Genomic DNA, 11,409 nt, shown 5'->3' on the forward strand with positions numbered 1-11,409 from the left:
TACCTTCTATTTTCAATTTCATTTAAAAAATATATCAGTAGTAGTCATAGTAGTGGTAGCAGTAGTAGAAAGGAGGAGGAATAATACTAGTAATAGTGTTTACATAGTGCTTTATGATTCTTAATTTATAGATGCTATTTCATTTAATCTTTACATAAATCACGGGGAATAGGTTCTATTATTATATCAATTATACATATAAAGAAATGGAGGCAAGACAAAGATTTTAGTGATTTATCTGGGGTCAAACAGGAAGTGTCTCAGTATGTACAGATTTGAAAAAAAAAAACCAAAAACTCTAGTCTTTCTGGCTCCAAGCCCAATATTCTATCTACTGTGCTAATTAGCTGTTTTTAAAGATAGGGAATATCATTAAGAGCATAGTTATAAACTTAAACTAAACTAGAATTAAATCAGACTAAAGCAGTGTATCAGCAAGCACCCCAGCATCCCCAGGGTGTCTGCCACCACAGGTTCTTGGATCTGCTTTGTTAAAGGAAAGCAACTCAAAGTGGGTTAACAAGCTTACTTTAATCAGTCAAATATGTATCGTTTACCTGGTTCAGGAGAAAAAGGTCAGCATCCCAAACTTCAGAGTATACAGGCAGAATTATCAAGACAGAAACAGATCAAGTAGACAGATTTCCAAATTGTCCAACCATTACACCCATACCAAACAACATGTGGGTTTCAAAGCCGGGGAGCTCTGGACAAAGGCTTCCCAGAATCCATATCAAATCACAGAACACTTCTCAAAGTGAGCCCCAAAACAAAGCTACACATCAGGGCTTATATAGCCTTCTCCTGGCTCAGAGAATTAACAACTTTATTGACTCACTGGCCAATCAAGAAGTATCTACTGAAAAACAAGCCTCCCACCCCAGGCTCCAGGTGCACTTTAGCCTAGGGGCAGGGAAGATCTTACAAATGTACATCCCCATTACAAGAGGTGAGAAAGCAAAATAGGGGCCATACATTCACATATTGAGTAACTGAAAGAAGCTGGAATTACTAAGAGACCATGAAGTAAGGAAGCTATATGTTGATTGCTGGTCAGGGACAGCTTGGTGTATCTAGTGACTCACAGAGTCTACATGTGGTGTAGCTATTTCAGCCTTACTCTACCCCCTTGGAAAGACATGAAATGTGGATTGCCCTAATTTGTGGGTTCTTAAGATCTGCCTGCTTTCCTTCCTCTTCATATCAGGAGCAAAAAGAAGTGCTTCTGGGGAATCAATTGCCTCCATAATCCATTTGTTACTTAAAAGAATGAAATAAATAAAACAAGGCAATAAATACAGATTACTTTGAGATGGCATAATGGAAAGGTGTCAAATATTAGACGATAGGAAGGAATACTGGAATTATAATAATATAGGTTTGTAGATCACCCCATATACAAAGGGTTCTTAAGTTTGTATCATTTTTGCCATTTAATAGAAGTATGGAAAAAATAAACTTTAAATAAGGAAAGTGCTGAATTTCAGTACTATCTATTTATCCATTAGTGAATATATATATATATATATATGGAATATATATATATATATGGAATGGATAAATAGAATATACATATATATATATATATATATATATATATATATATATATCAACAGATACCTTAGGGGTCCATGGGCCCCAGCTATAAAGTGTCAACCTGAGGTTCTAAGTAAGAAAAATCAGCTTACTGGTGGGTTCCATAAAATGAAAGGAGGTTCTATAAATGTCTATAGGAATGAATTTCCTATATTCTAAAACCTTAGAATCTAATCTGAAAGATATCCCATAAGCCCCACACTGAAGGAAAATAATCAGTGTATCACTTGCAAGTTATTTTAGCAAAAACAAAAATAAAAACAAAAAAAAATCTATGAAATTCCTACATTTACATGTTATGAGTCACTTCTCATTCAATTCCATTTACCAAACCTGTATTTGGTTTCTGTCTGTATGCTGTGTTGACTGTATACGTGTAGGTCCATCTATATTTATAAAAATGAACATACATCACATATTTATTAAATAGGAAGCCATTTTCCCTACAAAGTCAAAGCTTATAGATGTAAATGCCTAAGAACTAATAGATAAAGAAATCTATATGGCTATATACATGTTCAACCAACCAATCAATAAGCATCTGTTGCTGGTATCTCTGCTAATTACTTTTCTGCCAGCCTAGGGTGGGGGTAGGAGGCGCTTTTCAGTGCCTCTTCTGTTCCAGGCACTGTTCAGCACTTTACAAATACTATCTCATTTATCTCTCACAACCCTGGGAGTTAGATGTTCTTATTATTCCATTTTACATTGGGGAAACTGAGACAGAATGAGATAAAATGCCTGCTCAGAGTTCCATGGCTAGTAAATATCTGAGGCTTCAGCACTCTATCTACTGTGATACCTAACTGCTTCTAAAAAGATTTCTGTCACTTTTTTTTAAAGACAATCATTTCCTGCTAGCCAAAATGCCTGGAGGATCAATGTCAAGAATAAGGTATGCTTGTTATTTTCACAGAAAGAAAAGCCTTATTCCTTTCTTTATTAACCACACTGTGTGACATAGGAAACATCACTGAATTTTGAGTTAGAGGCTTCTGACTCTTACTGTCTCTGTGATCTTGGCTACATCACCTAACCCTTCTGGGCCTTCATTTAGTCATCTCTAAAATAAGGGGTTAGATTAAGTCAGTTCCTTGATCCTTCCAGTCCTAGATCTCTGATATTTTGGTCTTATTCCAAATAGATACATGTATGCATACAGCCAAACACATATGTCAAATCCACACCAATGTTAAGCTTATTTGAAAGTAGGGCTGTAAGATATATTGATGTAGTTCATGAGTAGTGACCAAGGTATTTGTATTGTGTCACTTGTCATTATGAGTTATGACACCCTGAGCAAGTCCTATAAGATCTTAGAATTTCCATTTCCTCATGAGAGGCAGTACAATGAAACAGTTATTACCTCAGTAAAACCTGAGTTAGGAGTGTCTGGGGGGAAAGTGAAAACTTCTCAGAACTTCCCTCTCTGCTGCCCCTATCCCTTCACTTCTGCTGTCAATCAGCAGCAAGCCCTTTCAGGAGGCTTTCCCATTTCCCTCCTCTGTAGGCCCCCCCCCCCCTTCCAGCCAGAGGGAGACAGGGACAGCCCAAGTTCACTCCCCCCCATTGCTTTGGGACCCTCCCTTCTTTTCCCTTGCTGTCAATCAGGATCCTTGTTCTTTGTAAGCCATATTGGGGGCTCATCTGTTGTTTGACATTAGGGAAGATTTTCACTTGAGACTTGAGCCCACCTCTCAGCCAATGGGAAAAGGGATAGCCGGGTGAAGGGGATTGACTGCATTAGGGTATAAATTGTTACTTTTTTGTTGGTTTTTGAAGGGGGAAGGTAGGGCAATTGGGGTTAAGTGACTTGCCAAAAGTCACATGGCTAGTAAGTATTAAGTGTCTGAGGCTGGATTTGAACTCAGGTCCTCCTGACTCCAGGGCCTATGCTCTGTTCACTGCACCACCTATCTACCCCAGGGTATAAATTTTTATTCTGCCTTTTGTAATGTGCCTCTTCCCCCTCTTCTCCCATGGAAGAGAATAAAATCCTGTTATTATCATAAGAGATCTCTGTGTTCTTGATTAAATTTTGGATGAGGATTTTTCATCACAAACAGGAGTCAGGAAAATTTTAATTCAACTACATTCTCTGATATTTACTTGCTGTGTGAACCTGGTCAAGTCATTTAATCTTTGTCTGTATCCATTTCCTCCACTGTAAAATTGAAATAATAATAGGATTTATTTCCAAATTTTCTTGTGAAGGTCAAATAAGAAAATAAAACAATGAAGTAAAGTACTTCTCAAACCTTAATGTGCAAACTAGTTGTTATTGTTATTATTATCATTATTATTATTGACAAGTCAGGAGAAATTTGCATTTCAATCTTCCCTTTGACACCTGCTAACCATGTGACCATGAACAAGTGACTATTAACACCCTTAAGCATCAATTTCCACATTTGTAAAATGGACATAATAGCCCCTATATCACAAGAGGGTTATAATGTTCACATATGGTAATACATGTAAAAATGTCGTTTTGAAAATCTTAAAGCTCTTCCTAAATATCAGTTATTAAAAATAAAATGAGAATAATAGTACATGTTTTCCCCAGTTCACAGTGTTATCATAGGAAAAGGCTTTTACAAAACCATGAAGTCCTCAGAAAAATGTGAATTTTGTCTCTGGGACTCTTCAGTTACTAAACTTTTTTACCATGTTGATAGTTAAACAGATGCCTTATCTGAATTGTAGAAAAGACATGGTGCTTTAAAAAAAATAAACTGTAGAAAGCAATACAAGGTTATGCATATTCTAGGTATACATACTTTGATCAAAAATTCAATCAAAATAGATTATATCTTTCCTATACTTAGAAATTAGATGAAATGGGCTATCTCAAACTTTTATTTTAAAAGAAAGCTAATACTCTTTGAAGTACCAGTAAAGTCTACTTCTTTTATTCTTACCATGGTAAATCATGTTACCATCATGCTACAAAGTTGATTAATTGATGAATCTATAAGCACTTAACCAGGCTCCTGTTCTGTGCTAGACAGTGGGCTAGGCTCTGAGCTTCAAGAGTGAAAACAAAACAGCCCCCAACCTCAAGAAGGTTAGAGAGAGTTTTTCAGAACTAACTACTGGAGGGTGATGGATGTCGCCAACAAGTAGATCTAAAATGTGAGTAGAGTGTGTCTGTTTGTAAATTTATCTGCACACAACTTCTTACCTACTGTATTTTACCATATAGAATGTAAGCTACTAGAGGGTAAGGATGATTTTCATTTTATATTTCTCTCATCTGTTCCTTGCATAAGATATTACATATGACAATTGCTTAATAAATGCTTCAACTGGTATGCATCCAGTCCAGATTTTCACAGAGAAAGGCATTCAAAATGACATCTTTACCCAGAGATTATTACTTCTATTTCATATCCACATTTCCCTTTTGAAAATTGATAATAGAGAGACAAATATTCCCAAATGGAGATTTTATAAGACTGCTTTACTCTAATTTTTATCCACTTTTTCCAACTCCTGCAAGCAACAGGTAGTGCTTTTATTTCCTACGTTTCCAGACATGCCTTTGCTAGAATTAAATGAACAGGGTCTTCAAAGATTACTCTCCATGAAGATGGAATAATGATGTAAACTAGCAATTTCCACTTGAGTCTCCAAAAAATTACTTCTGCTATTGGCAATCATTTAGAGTAAAAATCTTGATTGTTGTCTCAAACAGAAACACTAATTGCAAAGAAGTAAAATACAATGTTTTAGAAAACATGATTCATGATTAGTGGAAAATGTACTTGGTAGAGTTTTGGTAGAAAATGTATTTAGTAGCATTTTGATATGCACATCATCTGAGAAATTCCACTATTCTCAACCCACACAGAATGGAATCTTCTTGAACAAAAAAGTGAGAGAAAAAAACCTTATAACACATGGGACATAAACCTCAATTTACAAATCTGACTTAACTCTTAAAAATCTATCTACTGACTAAATTGCTTCTGGAAGACATTGCCAAAAATGGTACCACTGTATTTACTGCTGCCAAGACAACATCAAAATGGACCACAACCATGATAGATGAGCTCTGAAAGAGCTATTGATGCACTGGCTGTATGGCCTGTAAAATTAAATCAGTATGTCATGTCAAAAAAAACAATAGTGGGCAGCATGGCCTACAGACTATGTAGCATGAACCAGAAATGATGTTTTGAAGAATGAGGAACATTTAGCTATCTCTCAATGAAGTAGTGAGGCTGACTCTGAAGTACTGAAGGAAAATTCCCCTCTTTAAGGCTATGATGAAAATCTGAGAATTAACTTTTTTAGGACATGGTGGGACACAGGGACAAGAGTCAGGATTTAGAAGATTGTCCTTAGTACCATCCTTTGTGAATTAGTAGCTTCATATTTTTGGGAAGATCACTTAACCTCTCAGTCTCAGTTTTCTGAACAATAAAAATATAGGAATATGCTTTTACTGCTGTCAGGAATTTCCATATGATGAAAATCCCACCATCAATGTAGATTGATAATGTTAGAGTTACCTAGCTAACTGAGCAGTTATGCAACTCATCTATGAACCATCATAGAGTCAGTGTGTGTCAGAGTTAGGACTTGAACCCACATCTTCCTGACCAACTCTTTATACACTATATGATGCTTCTTCTAGTTGAAATAGTTACACAATGGATAGAGCACCAGGCCTGGAGTCAGAAAACCTAATTCAAACCCAGCCTCAGACATTTACTAGCTGTGTAACTCTGGTCAAGTCACTGAACCCTGTTTGCCTAAGTTTCCTCATCTGTAAAATGAGCTGGAGAAGGAAATGGTAAACCATTCTAATATATTTGCCAAGAAAACCCTAAATGGGATCACAAAGAGTTGAACATGACTGAAATAACTAAACCACAACAACATTTAAACTGCTTTTTCATTTGATGTGAGGAAATATTTGTAAACTTCAACGATTTATAAAATATAGTTATTTTAAAGTAATACTACCACCACCAACACTGCTACTACTAACAACAACAATTGTCCTTTTATTTCCATATATTCTCTCAATAATTTTTTGTAGATCTATGATTTCCTAAGTCTGTGAACTTTCATATACTCCCAACATAACTATTTCTTCCAGGAAAAAATAAAGTCAGATTTATTGTGAAGATTTAATTCAATTAAGCATCAATTGAATATCTCAATAGGCACCTACCCTATCTACCGAGTCTTATTTGAAAGTGGGGAAAGAGAAAGGAGAAATATCAGCCAGAAAGATTGAGTTTTAGTCTGAATTTATAATTTGGGAAATACCCACACATTTTATTCTAAGTAAAAGGGCAACTTGGGGATTAATGTTGGGCTGTTGAGTAGGTCCTCAAATATGATTAGTCCAGGAGTATAAGTATATAGTGTAGGCTTGGGAAAAGTGTTCCTAGTCCTTCTACCTTCTACACTTGTTTCTCTTAATTCATGAAACTGTAATGCCAAGCAAAGGAAACATCCAAGGTTCAGAATACTACTATAGCAACTCTCCATTTTATTCAGTGACAAATAAAGGCAAAACATTCATAGAAAAGAGAAAATCAAAATACAGCATTCACCAAGTGTAATAAGTCCATCCCACACGTGGGACTCATGAACTCTGGGTTTTATCACTTAACCCAAAAACCAAGCAAATGCAGGGGTTTAAATTCCATTACTATTACAGAAACCAGAGACCATATCCATAGGAATAGGAGCTGGAGACAATAGCATGAAATAAGAATCACCCTTACATTTGCAGAATTACTCCAAGAACCCTGAAAGTGAAAGGTAACCTTGCTCTTAGAAGATTTGACTCTTCAGAAAGTGGGATCTGGGTTGAAGACACATTATTTTATTGTTCATATTAGGCTTGGCAGAAACAAAATCTCTTCTTCTGAGATGAGGGCAAAGGAGGATATAGTAGGATGTGAAATCTAGAAGACAAAGTACCTCATTACTAGTACATCATACCACTCACTGTCTCATGTTCATTATTTTTTACTGAATAGCATCCAAATCATCTCTTTAAATGGATAGACTACAGCGTATGGCTTTGATTTTTGCTTCTCCCTTCATATATCCTTTCCATAGTGTCAGATTCTTTGGTTCATGGACTTCTTCAATTAAAGATATCTCAATATACAATTCTATTCAATTGCTCCCTTAATCTAATTAGTTCTTTACAAATAGCTTATCATCTCTGACTGCTATCTTTCAGTCATGCATTACACACTTCCAAATTCAGTTCCTATGATATTGAATTCAGATGTACTGTGCAGTACCTTTTGGATAGTAAATCCTTAAAGAATGTTTGAGAAATCCATACAAGTAAGATAATACTATAGATCTCAGCAAAGACTTTGTTAATTTTGTCAAGTCTGTCTTTATATCATCAATGAGAACCCATTTTTGCTAGGTTGATTACCAAATGTAACCCATTATTCCTCCTTTATTCCTCAGATTTGTATCAAACATAGACAAGCCTGGATCCCAAGGTCACTTTACTATTTATGAATAAAATGAGTTATTCAAATTCGTGTTTCTGATTGCTCATAGGACAGTGAGTAATGTTAGCTCATGATGATAGAACTGTGAGAGAGAAACAAAAATCTGGAGACATATTTATTTTCATTAATCTTGTTACCTTGCTTTTTTTTGCTTTTTTTTTAAATGGAAGTAGCTATGTGTCACTGGCTATGGGCACCATCTAAATGCACAGAGACTTTTCACTTGGTGAAAGTGGTAGTTATTCTTTTCCAGACTATCAAGGGATCCATGTCCCTACTGCTTCTAATCCTTAAAGTTTTGTATCATCAACCTTGGGTGATCCACAGGTCTCTGCCCTGGGCCCTCCGCTCTTCTCCCTCTATACTACTTCACTTGATGATCTCATCAGCTCCATAGATTTAATTATCATCTGTATTCTGATGAATCCCAAATCTTCTTATCCAGCCCTAACCTCTTTACTGACCTCTATTTTCACATTTTGAACTATCTTTTAGATCTCTAAAAGTAGATGTCCTATATACATCTTAAACTCAATGTGTCCAAAATTGAATTCATTATGTTTCTCCTCAAACTCCTTCCCCCTTCCAAATTTGCCTACCACTATCAAAGATGTCACCATCCTCCCATGTCCTAGGCTTACAACCCAGTTGTCACCACTGACTCCTCACAATTTTTCATCCCTCATATCTAACCTGTCTCCAAGATCTATTGGTTTCACATTTGCCATATATCTCAATTACAGTAACTTCTCTCTTCTGATACTGTCAATACCCTGGTGCAGAATGCCATTTCTTCAAGCTTGAACTATTACAAGACACTGCAGGTTGGTCTGCCTATGAGAAATTTCTTCCAACTTTGGTCTGAACTCTATTCTGCTGCTGAAGTGATTTTTTTGAATGTACAGATTCAAGCACACCACTCCTTACTCACACTCAATAAAACCCTGTGGCTCCAGTACCTCCAAGATCAAATGCAAAATCCTATGTTTGGTGTTTAAAGATGTTCATAATTTTCCCTTCCTACCTTTCCAGTTTTCTTCCAGAAGTTGTAATCACCTTTTATAGGAATCCTTTCCTAATCCCTCTTAATGTTAATGTCCACTGTCTATTGATATATATATATATATATATATATATATATATATATATACATATATAAAGAGAGAGACAGAGAGATGTGTATATGTGTGTGTATCTTATTTGTACATATTTGCTTGCATGTTGTCTTCACCATTATATTATTTCCTCAAGGACAGGGGCTGTCTTTGTTTTTTCTTTATCTCCAACTCTTAGTACTGTGCCTAGCACATAATAGGTGATTAAGAAATATTAATTGACTAATCGGTGCTGATGCCATCGATGACATAGAGCTAAAAAAGAGACCTTAATCCAAGCAATAAAGAATGACTCAATCTACAGCACCTTCTAGGACCATCCTAGCATCAGGATTCAAATTGGGTTTGCAAAAATAGTCATGCCATGAATGCAATGGGAAAAAGAGGTAGGTCAAAAGATCACCAGAGGGAGCTTTGGTTCTATTCTTGTCTCTTGCACTAAATAATTAGAATGAATAACCTAATTCCAAGATCTATTAAATACATACTATAGCTGGGTGACAGGGACACAAATATGAAAATTGAAATAGACTTTGTTTTAAAGGAGTTTAAATTCAAATTCGGTGATAAAAGGAATAATCATATGAAAATTAATATCAGGAAAGAGGGAATCAAGAAAGACATGGAGTATCTGTTATTAGAAGGGGACCTTATGAAATCAATTGAACCTACTTGTGCTACACAGTTCCTTCATTAGAATAATAGCTTTTGTCTTACATGCCCATTTTGAGGCAACAGGAGATAGGTAATAGTACTTTGGATAGTTAAAAACTTACAAATTCAAAATACCTTTACCACTCTGAATCTCTGTCCATTCCTAGACAATTTATTCAATGAGGATTGATAGATATATAATTGAATATTATATAGTAATGTAATGCAATATGTAATCCATACACTATTATATAAAAGCATAAATATAAATGTCCTTTATTCCTCTTATCTCTCTCTCTGGCCTTAAGTGCAATTAGCACTTTTCTATGAGGCTTTTTGTTTTTTGGTCAAAGCTTTCACATTGTTTCTTTTTCTGAGTTTAGGTCTTGGTTTCCTCTGCCACCATAGTACCTTTTTGTAGTCACACTTTTTTCATTATTTTATCATTTTTCCAGATGATTTCTTGACTTTTAACTTTATGTTACATACAGCTGCATTCTGCTCACTTGAGGTGGAGAGGCACTGTGCCAAGCTTCAAGCTTTCTCATGGTGCTGTTTTCAGAGTGAGGCCCAGGGGTCTACAAGTTTCAGGTGCTTCCATGGTAGTATGATCTAGGGAGAGGTGTGGTCACTGCTTTCCTTTTCTATACTCTAGTCTTTACTCAGAAAGGACCCCTTAACCTTGGCAGCCACAAGCACTCTTGCTCCTCTTGGCCCCAGCACTGTGACCAAGGCCTCTTTTCTTCTGTAGTCACAAGTGCTAGTGTTCCTATTACCCCTGAAACTGTAACCAGGGCCCTTGATCCCATATGAATGATTACAAAGGCCCTCTGTGCCCTGGAACTGTGATAAAGAACTGCTTATGGAGAATAGCATTGCCAATCAGTGCCAGATACACCCAATGCCATCAAAGGGTTCCCTGAAAATGATGAGTTCCCCGATCACCTTACTATCTCTGTACTGAGCTACCAAACCTGCTTCTGCTGCTATTGTCCTAACTGCTTCCAAAATCCACAATTTGTTCTCCTGCCATGCTCAGGGTTTATGCCCTTTGTAAAAATCTGTGAAGATTAGTGAAGACATATTTTTTATTCAGGTATTCTGCAAGGTAATAAAATGGTCTTAAAAATTCCTGATGCTCTTTGGAAATATCTGTTTTCATAAGCCATCTTTAACTGTCCCTTGAAACAGAGTAGGACAATGGCTCACATGTTTGAACTGGCTGCTCCCTTACTTTTGGGTCCCACTTCCAATCTGAATCACATTAGGAGATTAAGGGCATGAAAAATAAAGGAAAATTGTTCAGCAAATCAAACATTTGGAAGTTATACCACAAATATCAACCTCATGCACTCAGACTTGCCTCAATGGCCCCATCTTGTTTACTAGAAGAAAGGGCAAAGTGTATTTGAGCAAGTGTATTGAGTTACATTGAAAACATCTGGAAAATTCATCTATCCATGTTTCTTTTGGGGCATGTTTTGTAACTTTAAGTCTGATTTATATTGGCTAACATTTGTGTACTTATCACAAAATTGGGA

The sequence above is a fragment of the Petaurus breviceps genome, unplaced genomic scaffold (genome assembly GCF_028583685.1).
Source record: "Petaurus breviceps papuanus isolate PSGF00001 unplaced genomic scaffold, PetGlider_PUasm1.0 90734, whole genome shotgun sequence".
NCBI lineage: Eukaryota > Metazoa > Chordata > Mammalia > Diprotodontia > Petauridae > Petaurus > Petaurus breviceps.